General features: G+C 39.4%; 1 protein-coding gene across 1 annotated transcript in view; it reads left to right on the top strand.

Moving 5' to 3' along the window:
• The first annotated feature begins 41 nt into the window (after positions 1 to 41).
• The window catches only part of LOC103279204 (mucin-2), a 48628-nt gene continuing 38987 nt past the window's right edge, over positions 42 to 9682 (top strand). The window contains exon 1 of the mRNA XM_062958034.1: positions 42 to 4145. The gene's annotated coding sequence lies outside the window, so the exon portion shown is untranslated. The remainder of the gene's footprint in view (positions 4146 to 9682) is intronic.

Raw genomic sequence — 9682 nt, 5'->3', positions numbered from 1 at the left:
CTTGGGCGCCCGCTGTTAGCTCCAGCTTCTGCCAACCTAGCAGTTCGAAAACATGCAAATGTGAGTAGATGAATAGGTACCGCTCCGGCGGGAAGGTAACGGCGCTCCATGCAGTCATGCCGGCCACATGACCTTGGAGGTGTCTATGGACAACGCCAGCTCTTTGGATTAGAAATGGAGTTGAGCACCAACCCCCAGAGTTGGACACGACTGGACTTAACGTCAGGGGAAACCTTTACCTTTACTTAGGCAAGGGCTATCATAATGTAAGATACAATCCTTTGTAAACTTATCTGGGAAAAAGTGTACTGAACACAGTAGGACTTGAGTATGTATAAAATGGATTAGATTAACCTTTTTCTAAATATATCTATAACCCGCTGTTATATACTTAGAAATAGGTTAATGCAATCCTGCATCTGTGGTGTTCTAGCCATAGAGGACATTATGCATATTTTGTTAAATTGTTGTTTATATGCCAAGGTGAGGTAATAACCTGCTGAAATATATTGTTTATATTTATTTCTTTACTGCATTTCCATGCCAAACTTCCCTAAGGTGCAATACCGATCAGGACTTTCAGGGAAAATCTTTGAAATAGTTGTTTCAACATCTCTTTGTTTCTAATAGATTTTCTAAAATCCACCAACTATTCAAGTAAGCATTGTGTATCTTGCAAACAAGCTTAGGAAGTCTTTATAGCTAGAACTGATTATATTTTCAGAACCGTGGAGCATTTCAAATTAAAAAGGTTATTTCCAAATACTATAATCTCCCTAATAAAAATCTCCTATTGGTCACAGTGGTTTTAAAAGATGGACAGTGTGTGTTGCCATTGTAAGAGTCATGCAAGAGGGGGCACACCCTCACAAGAAAGAAAAGGGAACTTGAAACTTTATTGATGTGGGAATGTGTCCAAAGATGACAGCCTGTTTCTGTTAGCCATGCAATCTGATGTTGGACAGAGGCCTATAGAGCAACCTGAATGGACAGCCTCTACCGAATGAAAAGCAAACAAAGACACAATCTTAGTCACACTTGTTTTCAAAAAGTTGATTCCAAGTATTCTTTTAAAAATCTAAAACAGAAGGTTCACAAAATGGGCAAGGAAGTTGTGTCACTAATCCTCATTAATTATATTGGAAGTATTTCCATTGCTGCCTCTCGTAGATTTGATGAGAGGAAGGAACACACACTCAGAGCGGTCTCCCCTCTGTCCCGACTCCTTTTGTTTCCAGTTTATTCCACAGGATGGGTGGTTCCTTTCTTCCTTCCTCTCTGAAGCATGGGGTGGTATTGGCTTAGATCCCTCAGAAAAATACCAGGAACTATATAGTGAGCTCCGAGTTGAATTAAAACTGGGGGAGGCCAGAGAAAAAGAAAAGAGATGGTGCCTCATTTCTCTATAATGCAAATAGGAAGAAAAATAACAAAAGCAGATAGTATTCAAATAAATACATAGAGAATTAATGAACTCATATAGGTACTGTTCCATTATCTGAGCGGTGGCCACTAGGGAGCACTAGAGAGAGAAGGATAGTCCATTTTATGGGGTGGAGGGTAGATTCAAGGAGAAAAAACATTTCCCTCTGCTTTCCTGTTATTCCCCTCACCCATGTCCCTGTCGTGGAAACAACTCTCCTTTATGATATGGGAAGTGAGGAGGGGGAATAACTAGCAAAAATGGGGGAAATGATCTTTCTCCTTCAAACTCCCCCCCTCCCATAAAATAGACTATCCTTCTCTCTCTAAAGCCCCCTAGTGGCCTCCACCCGGATAATGGAATAGTAATCTATATATATAAAAAAGGGTAATGAAATTTTGGCATAGGACAAAACAACAAAACTACACATCCCAGAAACACTAAACTTGGCAGCACAACCCCTCATCCATGCCTCTAAAAAGAAAAGAAAAATAAAATCCTAATTAGAGGGAGAGGAATAATTGTTTTTATCCAATTGCTGCCAGTTAGAAGGCTACGCTCCGCCCACTTGGTCTCCTAGCAACCCACTCAACCCAGGGGACAGGCAGAGTTAGGCCTCACTTAGGCCTCTTCCACACTGTCTATAAAATACAGATTATCTGATTTGAACTGGATTATATGGTAGTGTAAAAGGGGCCCCTGATGGCACAGTGTGTTAAAGCACTGAGCTGCTGAACTTGCGGACCAAAAGGTCTCAGGTTCAAATCCTGGGAGTGGAGTGAGCGCTTGCTGTTAGCCCCAGCTCCTGCCAACCTAGCAGTTCGAAAACATGTCAGTGTGAGTAGATGAATAGGTACCACTCCGGTGGGAAGGTAACGGCGCTCCATGCAGTCATGCCAATGGCCACATGACCTTGGAGGTGTCTACGGACAATGCCGGCTCTTCGGCTTAGAAATGGAGATGAGCACCAACCCCCAAAGTCAGACACGACTGGACTTAATGTCTGGGGAAAACCTTTATCCTTTACCTTAACTACCACCAATTCCTCAATACTTTATTTCCCATACCACCAGACTTCGCCACAGCAACGCGTGGCCGGGCACAGCTAGTCTCATATAAAATTGCTTATGTGCACAGAAATGTATTCGAAACTAATGGAAACAATCAGTTAAGTTAGAAAATGTTTAACCAAGTGATGTACATTTATTTCTAACCTAATACATTCACTTAAGTTGGACTTTCAGCATTAACCTAACTGAGATGCAATTACTGATGAATTAATTATAAATGCAGAATTATATTGTTAATTATTCGGAAAAAAATTGATGCCGAAGAGACAGCAAATTTACATTTCCCAGCTGTTCCTTAAAGGGACAAAGAGTTTTAGGAGGATTTATCTTCGTAAATTTATTGAAATAAATGATTAAATACATCATTAGAGTATGACAAATTAATTCATTCTACAGGTGAACCTTTTAAGTAGTAGGGTAGCTTGGGAGAAGGATGATTTTCTTTGCTTGAAGATAGTCATCATGTGTTCTTCGCTGGTGGATCTCAAGCTTTGTTCCTCCAAATATTTTGGATTTCAACTCCCAGTAGCCTCAGACAACACAGGTAATGGTCAGGAATTTTGAAATTTGAAGTTCACACACATGGAAGACAAGAGATACTATATAACAGTGGTTCTCAACCTGGAGTCCCTAGATGTTTTTAGCCTTCAACTCCCAGAAATCCTAACAGCTGGTAAACAGGCTGGGATTTCTGGGAGTTGCAGACCAAAAACATCTGGGGACCCCAGGTTGAGAACCGCTGCTATATAGACACTCATCTGTTCCAGGAAATGAATGCTGAAGCCTTTAACTCTGGGGCCTTTGCTGGGATCCAGATGGAAATCAATAAACTAGCGAAGGGCCAATGAAATGAGAAGAGAAGGAGAAGGGAAAATCAGGAAGTGGGGTTTTGAAGAGATTAATTAAAATTGAGGGTTTCAAACATTTAAGCAGCTGTTTCCTTTCATACTCAAGAGAAGGATAGGAATTTGAGTGATGGCAGTTATGCATGGCAGGGGATTGAAATAGATTGCTTTTGTAATCCTTTCCAACTCTAATGAGCCTAAGAGTTTCAGTGTAGAATTTTAAATTAAATGGCAATTAAACATAAATTTAGCACATATGTTAACATATTTTTTTTAACACAGATGTAACTGAATTAGATGTTTTGCTTATTAGCTTTTGTCTACTAGGGGTGTGCAATGTTTTCATTAGTCATTGTAAGTCATATTAAATTCATTAAATTCGTACTTATGACGTGATATCTGATACGTGGGTGTGGCCAAAAACTTAAGAATCGAAACTTACCCAAGACTTTTTTGTTTGAATTTTGTAAACCTCAGAATTTCATTTTCAGCGCAAGGAAGCAAAGCAAAACAAAAAAGACTGCCCTTCCTCTTTAAATAATGGCTTTTCACCATTAGGAGAGGGGTGCATCAAGGAGAAAGCATATTGAGAAAGCACAGAATTCTGGGAAATATAGTTTGGGAAGGTGAGGAGCCCTATGGCAGAGAATTCAAAAGGCAATGCCCTAAACTACATTTCCCAGAATTCTGCTCAGCACCAGAATACCCCAATCAGAAGAGGGGAGAGATTTGCCCCTCCATTGCAGCCAGAGTTCCCATAAATCGTTTAATCTGCAAAAAGGAAGACTGACTGATACTTCTAGTACGGTAAGTAAATCTCTGTGCTGGGCTAGGAAGAAATCCCTAAATGGAAGTTCATATGAGAGACATCCAAGGAGATACAGTAGAGTCTCACTTATCCAACACTCGCTTATCCAACGTTCTGGATTATATTTTGGTGCTAAATTCATAAATACAGTAATTACTACATAGCATTACTGCGTATTGAACTACTTTTTCTGCCAAATTTGTTGTCTAACATGATGTTTTGGTGCTTCATTTGTAAAATCATAACCTAATTTGATGTTTAATAGGCTTTTCCTTAATGCCTCCTTATTATCCAACATATTCACTTATCCAACATTCTGCCGGCCCGTTTATGTTGGATAAGTGAGACTCTACTGTAGCTACTGTGGCTTTTTAAAAACATTTTGTCAAAACTTTTTTTTTAATCCCTAAAATCAGTAGGTGTATGAATATTTCTGAAAGTTGGAGGGAATGATCCCCAGTTATTTTGTGTCATTATATAGAAAATTCAAGAAGATTGCTCTTGTAGTTTTTTTTAAAAAAAATGTTGAAAATTTCCAAAAATGAATGGGTAAGTGAAATGTTCTGAAACTTGATGGGCAAAAAGTGATAAATGTGTTCTACCATTGTAATAGGTTTCACCCCAATAACTATAAAAATGAGGAGAAAGCAAGTTTCCCCACTTGCGCAATTGCTATAATGAAAAAGTAACAAAATTTCATTACTCTTGCTATAGTCATGAATTATTTTACTAACGATACTTTAGAAACACTTTAGAAATGAAAGGCTGGTGCCCCCTAATTTTGAAACTTTTTAAAATCGATCACACAGCCCTGTTGTCTACCAAATGCTTATGACCTTCCTCAAATCTCCTGAGCCTCTTCAGCTGGCAGTGCTTTCCATTTTCTATGCATTGTCCTTTGAGTGCTGATTTGTCAAAGGTGTTCATTGTTATACAGGATGTCCAAATAATGTTCAGACACCTTGTTTTTTATTCTTTGAAATATCCCCCTTTCCCACAACAGATTTGGCACCGTCCATTCATCAGATTTGCACCAGTTAGCATAAATATGACTTGTGCATTCATCATGGCAGGGGAAAAAATTCCACTAAGGGGTCTTGGACCTCAGCCTTTTTTTACAGCCTTTATGTGTAAACATAGAAAATCTAGTGATCCTAGTGAAAACAACAGGGCCCTCTGGTGTCTAGTAAATAAACCTATGAAGCATTTATGTTTGTCTTGAGGCTGTGCAAGAATGATGGCCCTTTGAAGACTAGACAACCAATATAAGATTGACCAAAGATATTTTCCTGTTTACAGTCATGTCACCCCAAGGCTGTAAATAAGGTGCCAGCATTTCACAACCACAAAAGTGCCTAAGAGATGAGGAAAGACTTAGTGTATACAGCTGTAAAATACAGAACACCTTACTATAAACCAGATTGCTTTCTTCCATAAGCGATTTGTGAGTGACTCTTCAGTCAATGAGTGAACGAACAACTCATGTCCACAGGTCCACCATCTCCACATTAAGGAGGACTTCTCTGTTAATAGATCCTGGTGTATCGGTCATTGAGGATATTAATCAAATAAGTGCTAGTGGCAGTCCATGTACTGGTGCTGATCCATTAGCCATCAGCTGACAGTTCTTGGAGAGTAACCAAGGATTGCTTTCACACTACATGGTTATAGCACAGTGTCACACTACACAATTATAGCACAGTGATTCCACTTTAACTCTAATAGCAACATCCTGTGGAATTATGGGGCTGGGAAGTCCTCTTGTGTCCCAACAAACTTAAACCTTCAGAATTCTATAGGCAGCTAAAGATGCATAACACTATGTAACACAGTTTTTGTTCCTAGGTTGGCCTAATTAGTTATATCATAAAAACATGGAATAAGTTTTTAAAATGCAAAAACTTTGGTTTTGGTGGACATCCTGCAGCACATTTCGCTGTTGTTTTTCAACTACTATCTCGTAGGTTCTCAACCTGAGGTCCCCAAATGTTTTTGGCCTACAACTCCCAGAAATCCCAGCCAGTTTACCAGCTGTTAGGCTTTTTGGAGTTGAAAGCCAAAAACATCTAGGGACCCCAGTTGAGAACTACCGTCATAGAGTCACAACCAATTCAACATAGTTAGAAGCAGCCACAAAAACGAAATTTCTGGAGTAGAACAACTGCTTTCAAAGTAAGTACGGCACAATTAAAAAGGAAATAACACTTTCAAACTAGAAACAGATTTTTAATTTTTTTTTTGTAATACAGTAGGTAAAGGTAAAGGTTTTCTCCTGACATTAAGTCTAGTTGTGTCCGACTCTGGTGGTTGGTGCTCATCTTCATTTCTAAGCCAAAGAGCCAGCGTTGTCCGTAGACACCTTCAAGGTCATGTGACCGGCATGACTGCATGGAGCGCCATTACCTTCCTGCCAGAGCAATACCTATTGATCTATTCACATTTGCATATTTTCGAACTGTTAGGTTGGCAGAAGCTGGGGCTAACAGTGGGAGCTCATCCCGCTCCCTGTATTTGAACTGCTGACCTTTCGGTCTGCAAGTTCTGCAGCTCAGGGGTTTAATCCACTGCACCACTGAGGTAATACAGCAGCCTCACAGTTAACTGGAACTCATGCAACTGGCAAAAGAAATAATACTTTAAATAAAAATTAAAATGCATGCATAATACAGTAAAACTTTATTGCATTGTTTTCTTTATTTGCTTTTAATTACTGTATTTCAATATTAATATCAAGTCAATACAGAGTTTATGGTATGGTAAAGTACAGGGTATACTATTAGTTGGGCCTATTTTTAATAGTAACTCTCAAGCAACCAGAAAATACTTATCTAGCATCTGGCAATCCCCATGATGCCAGCTAACTGAGAATTTACTGTAGTTTTATAGTTGTGTAGTTTAAAAGGGCCCTGGTTTTGGCAGTTGGGGGAATCATTGTAGTCAATTGGTATAAATAGAGTACTAGTCTCTGGCACACTAGGACGGGGATCGCTCATACTTCACATAAATGGCATGAAAAGTATTTATGTTAACAACATTAGGCAAATTCTTCTTAAGTCATTTTGAATTTCCTACAATACCCCAGAGCTTGGAGAAGGTAATGATGCTGGGGAAAATGGAAGGAAAATGAAGAGGGGCCGACCATGAGCAAGATGGATGGATGGTGTCCTTGAAGTGACTGGCTTGACCTTGAAGGGGCTTGGGGTGGCAACGACCAACAGGAAGCTCTGACCTGGGCTAATCCATGAGGTCCCAAAGAGTCGGAAGTGACTGAATGAATAAACAACAACATAGCACTGTATGCGTGTAGCCTTAATGGCCCCCAAGACACATAGTTTGTAGAAAATCAAAAAGCCCAGATGATTTCAAGCCACTGTAGTTTTCAGTTTGAAGCAGAAACGACAGGCTCCTCTAGTCTAGCCAAAGCTCTAGGACTTGGCAGCAGCTGTAGCTTTAGTTTTCAGGGTTTTTAAAAATATCAGTACCGCATTTCTCCTTTCCCAGGGTTTTTCTCATAAATTTCCATTACTAGCCATAACGTTTTATTCCCACAATAGGAAGGTGGACTTTTTAGTGTTTTTACAAACCGCTGAGCTGGTGAACTTGCTGTTTGAAAGGTCGGCAGTTCGAATCCGGGGAGCGGGGTGAGCTCTCGCTAGCAATTCAAAAACATGCAAATGTGAGTAGAACAATAGGTACCACTCTAGCAGGAAGGTAATGGCGCTCCATACAGTCATGCCAGCCATATGACCTAGGAGCCGTCTATGGACAACGGCGGCTCTTCGGCTTAGAAATGGAGATGAGCACTAACCCCCAGAGTCGACTAGACTTAATGTCAGGGGAAAACCTTTACCTCTTATCCATATGGCATTATTCCTCATCTGGGGTTTTTCTCATAAATTTCTAGAACCAGGCCCAGGTTTTTATTACCACTGCTAGGAGCAGTATTACTGATAACATATTGTATGATGGTGTGACTTTTGCCACAGGGGTTTTCCGTGGGTCTACATTTGCAGTCACCAGGCTAAATATTTCTACCGGCCTGGAGAGCACCGGATTTATTGTAAGATACACAGAGTTATGGTGACAAAATACTATAGTTTTTGTACAACAACTAGAAAATAATTTTAAAATAAATGGGTAAGCAAGTGGATCCTGATGGAAATGTTGGGTGGAGAGGAAGTGTTGAGTTCAAGGTGTGGATGATGGAAATGGAAAGAAACAATGCCCCTGCTGCAGTACAAAGGGGATACAAGGCTATTCAAAAAGAAAAAGTCATAATCATTCTGAAATCAGAAGGAGTTACATCTTGAAAGGACTCTGGCTTCTCAAGATGAGAAATTTCAGGAAAATGAGTCCTGACCTCAGCCAGAATTAGGTGACATTGAAAATACCCCCTTCTTTTGTAGCATTGCAACAGGAAGAGGAGCAGCATAAAAGCAAATAACATCTATTTTAGTAGATTACGTGAGAAAAGTAACCAAAGGTGAATCTGCACTGCAGTTTGATAACATTTTCATTGCCATGGTTCTAAACTATGGAATCATTGTTGTAGTTCTTTTTAGTCCAGTATGAAATAAAAAAGACTGGGAACCAAATCTAGGCCTTTTCATTTAGGATTCATCTACACTGTAGAATTAATGCGGTTTGACACCCCTTTAATTGCCATGGCTTCATGCTATTGGCTCCTGGGAGTTGTTTATTTTAGTCCAGTATTAAATTTGAAAGGATAGGAACACAATTTGGGACATTTCATTTAAGGTGTATCTACACTGTAGAATTAATGAAATTTGATACCACGTTAACGGCCATGGAAGTTGTGGTTTTCTGAGGTCTTTAGCTTTTTCTGCCAAAAAGTGCTGGTGCGTCACCAAATTACAACTCTCACACGAGTCACAGCACTGTGCCATTGCTATTCAAAGTAGTGTCAAACATGATTTGTTTTCTTTAAAGTCTGACATTGCTCTCTGAGTTAGGAGTTTGTAACTAAACATTAGCTGAATATATTTCTGCATACGACAGTTTCCCAACCAAAAAAAGCACACTTTTGTTTTGAAAATGTCTAGATCCAGAGTGGTTATCTTACAAACTCATCAAGGGAACATGCAAAGGAAAATAGTGCCTCCCATCAATCATGAAAAATATATACATAGGATGTTTTCCCAAGGAATTTGGGGAACAAATTGTGTTTTCGCATCAGTGCATGTGCCTTAAAAATTATGGTGAGCTCATGACTTTCACAGGGTTTTCTTAGTCAAGGAACATGTAGAGGTGTTTTTTCTCTGAAATATAGCCTGTGGTATCTGGTATTTGCTGGAGGTCTTCCATCCAAATACCAATAATGATGATGATGATGATGATGATGATGATGATGATGATGATGATGATGATAATAATAATAATAATAATAATATACTTCATTTATATTATGTTCCATCTCTCCGGGCGGACTCAGAAGGGATTACAGAAACATTCATGGAAAACATTCATTGCCATTACACAATTAACAACAAAGACAGACAGTACATGGACAGAGGCA

This window comes from Anolis carolinensis, chromosome 6 (assembly GCF_035594765.1).
Source record: "Anolis carolinensis isolate JA03-04 chromosome 6, rAnoCar3.1.pri, whole genome shotgun sequence".
Lineage (NCBI taxonomy): Eukaryota > Metazoa > Chordata > Lepidosauria > Squamata > Dactyloidae > Anolis > Anolis carolinensis.
Note: the sequence above shows the minus strand (reverse complement) of the source record. Positions and strands in the feature narration are given on the sequence as shown.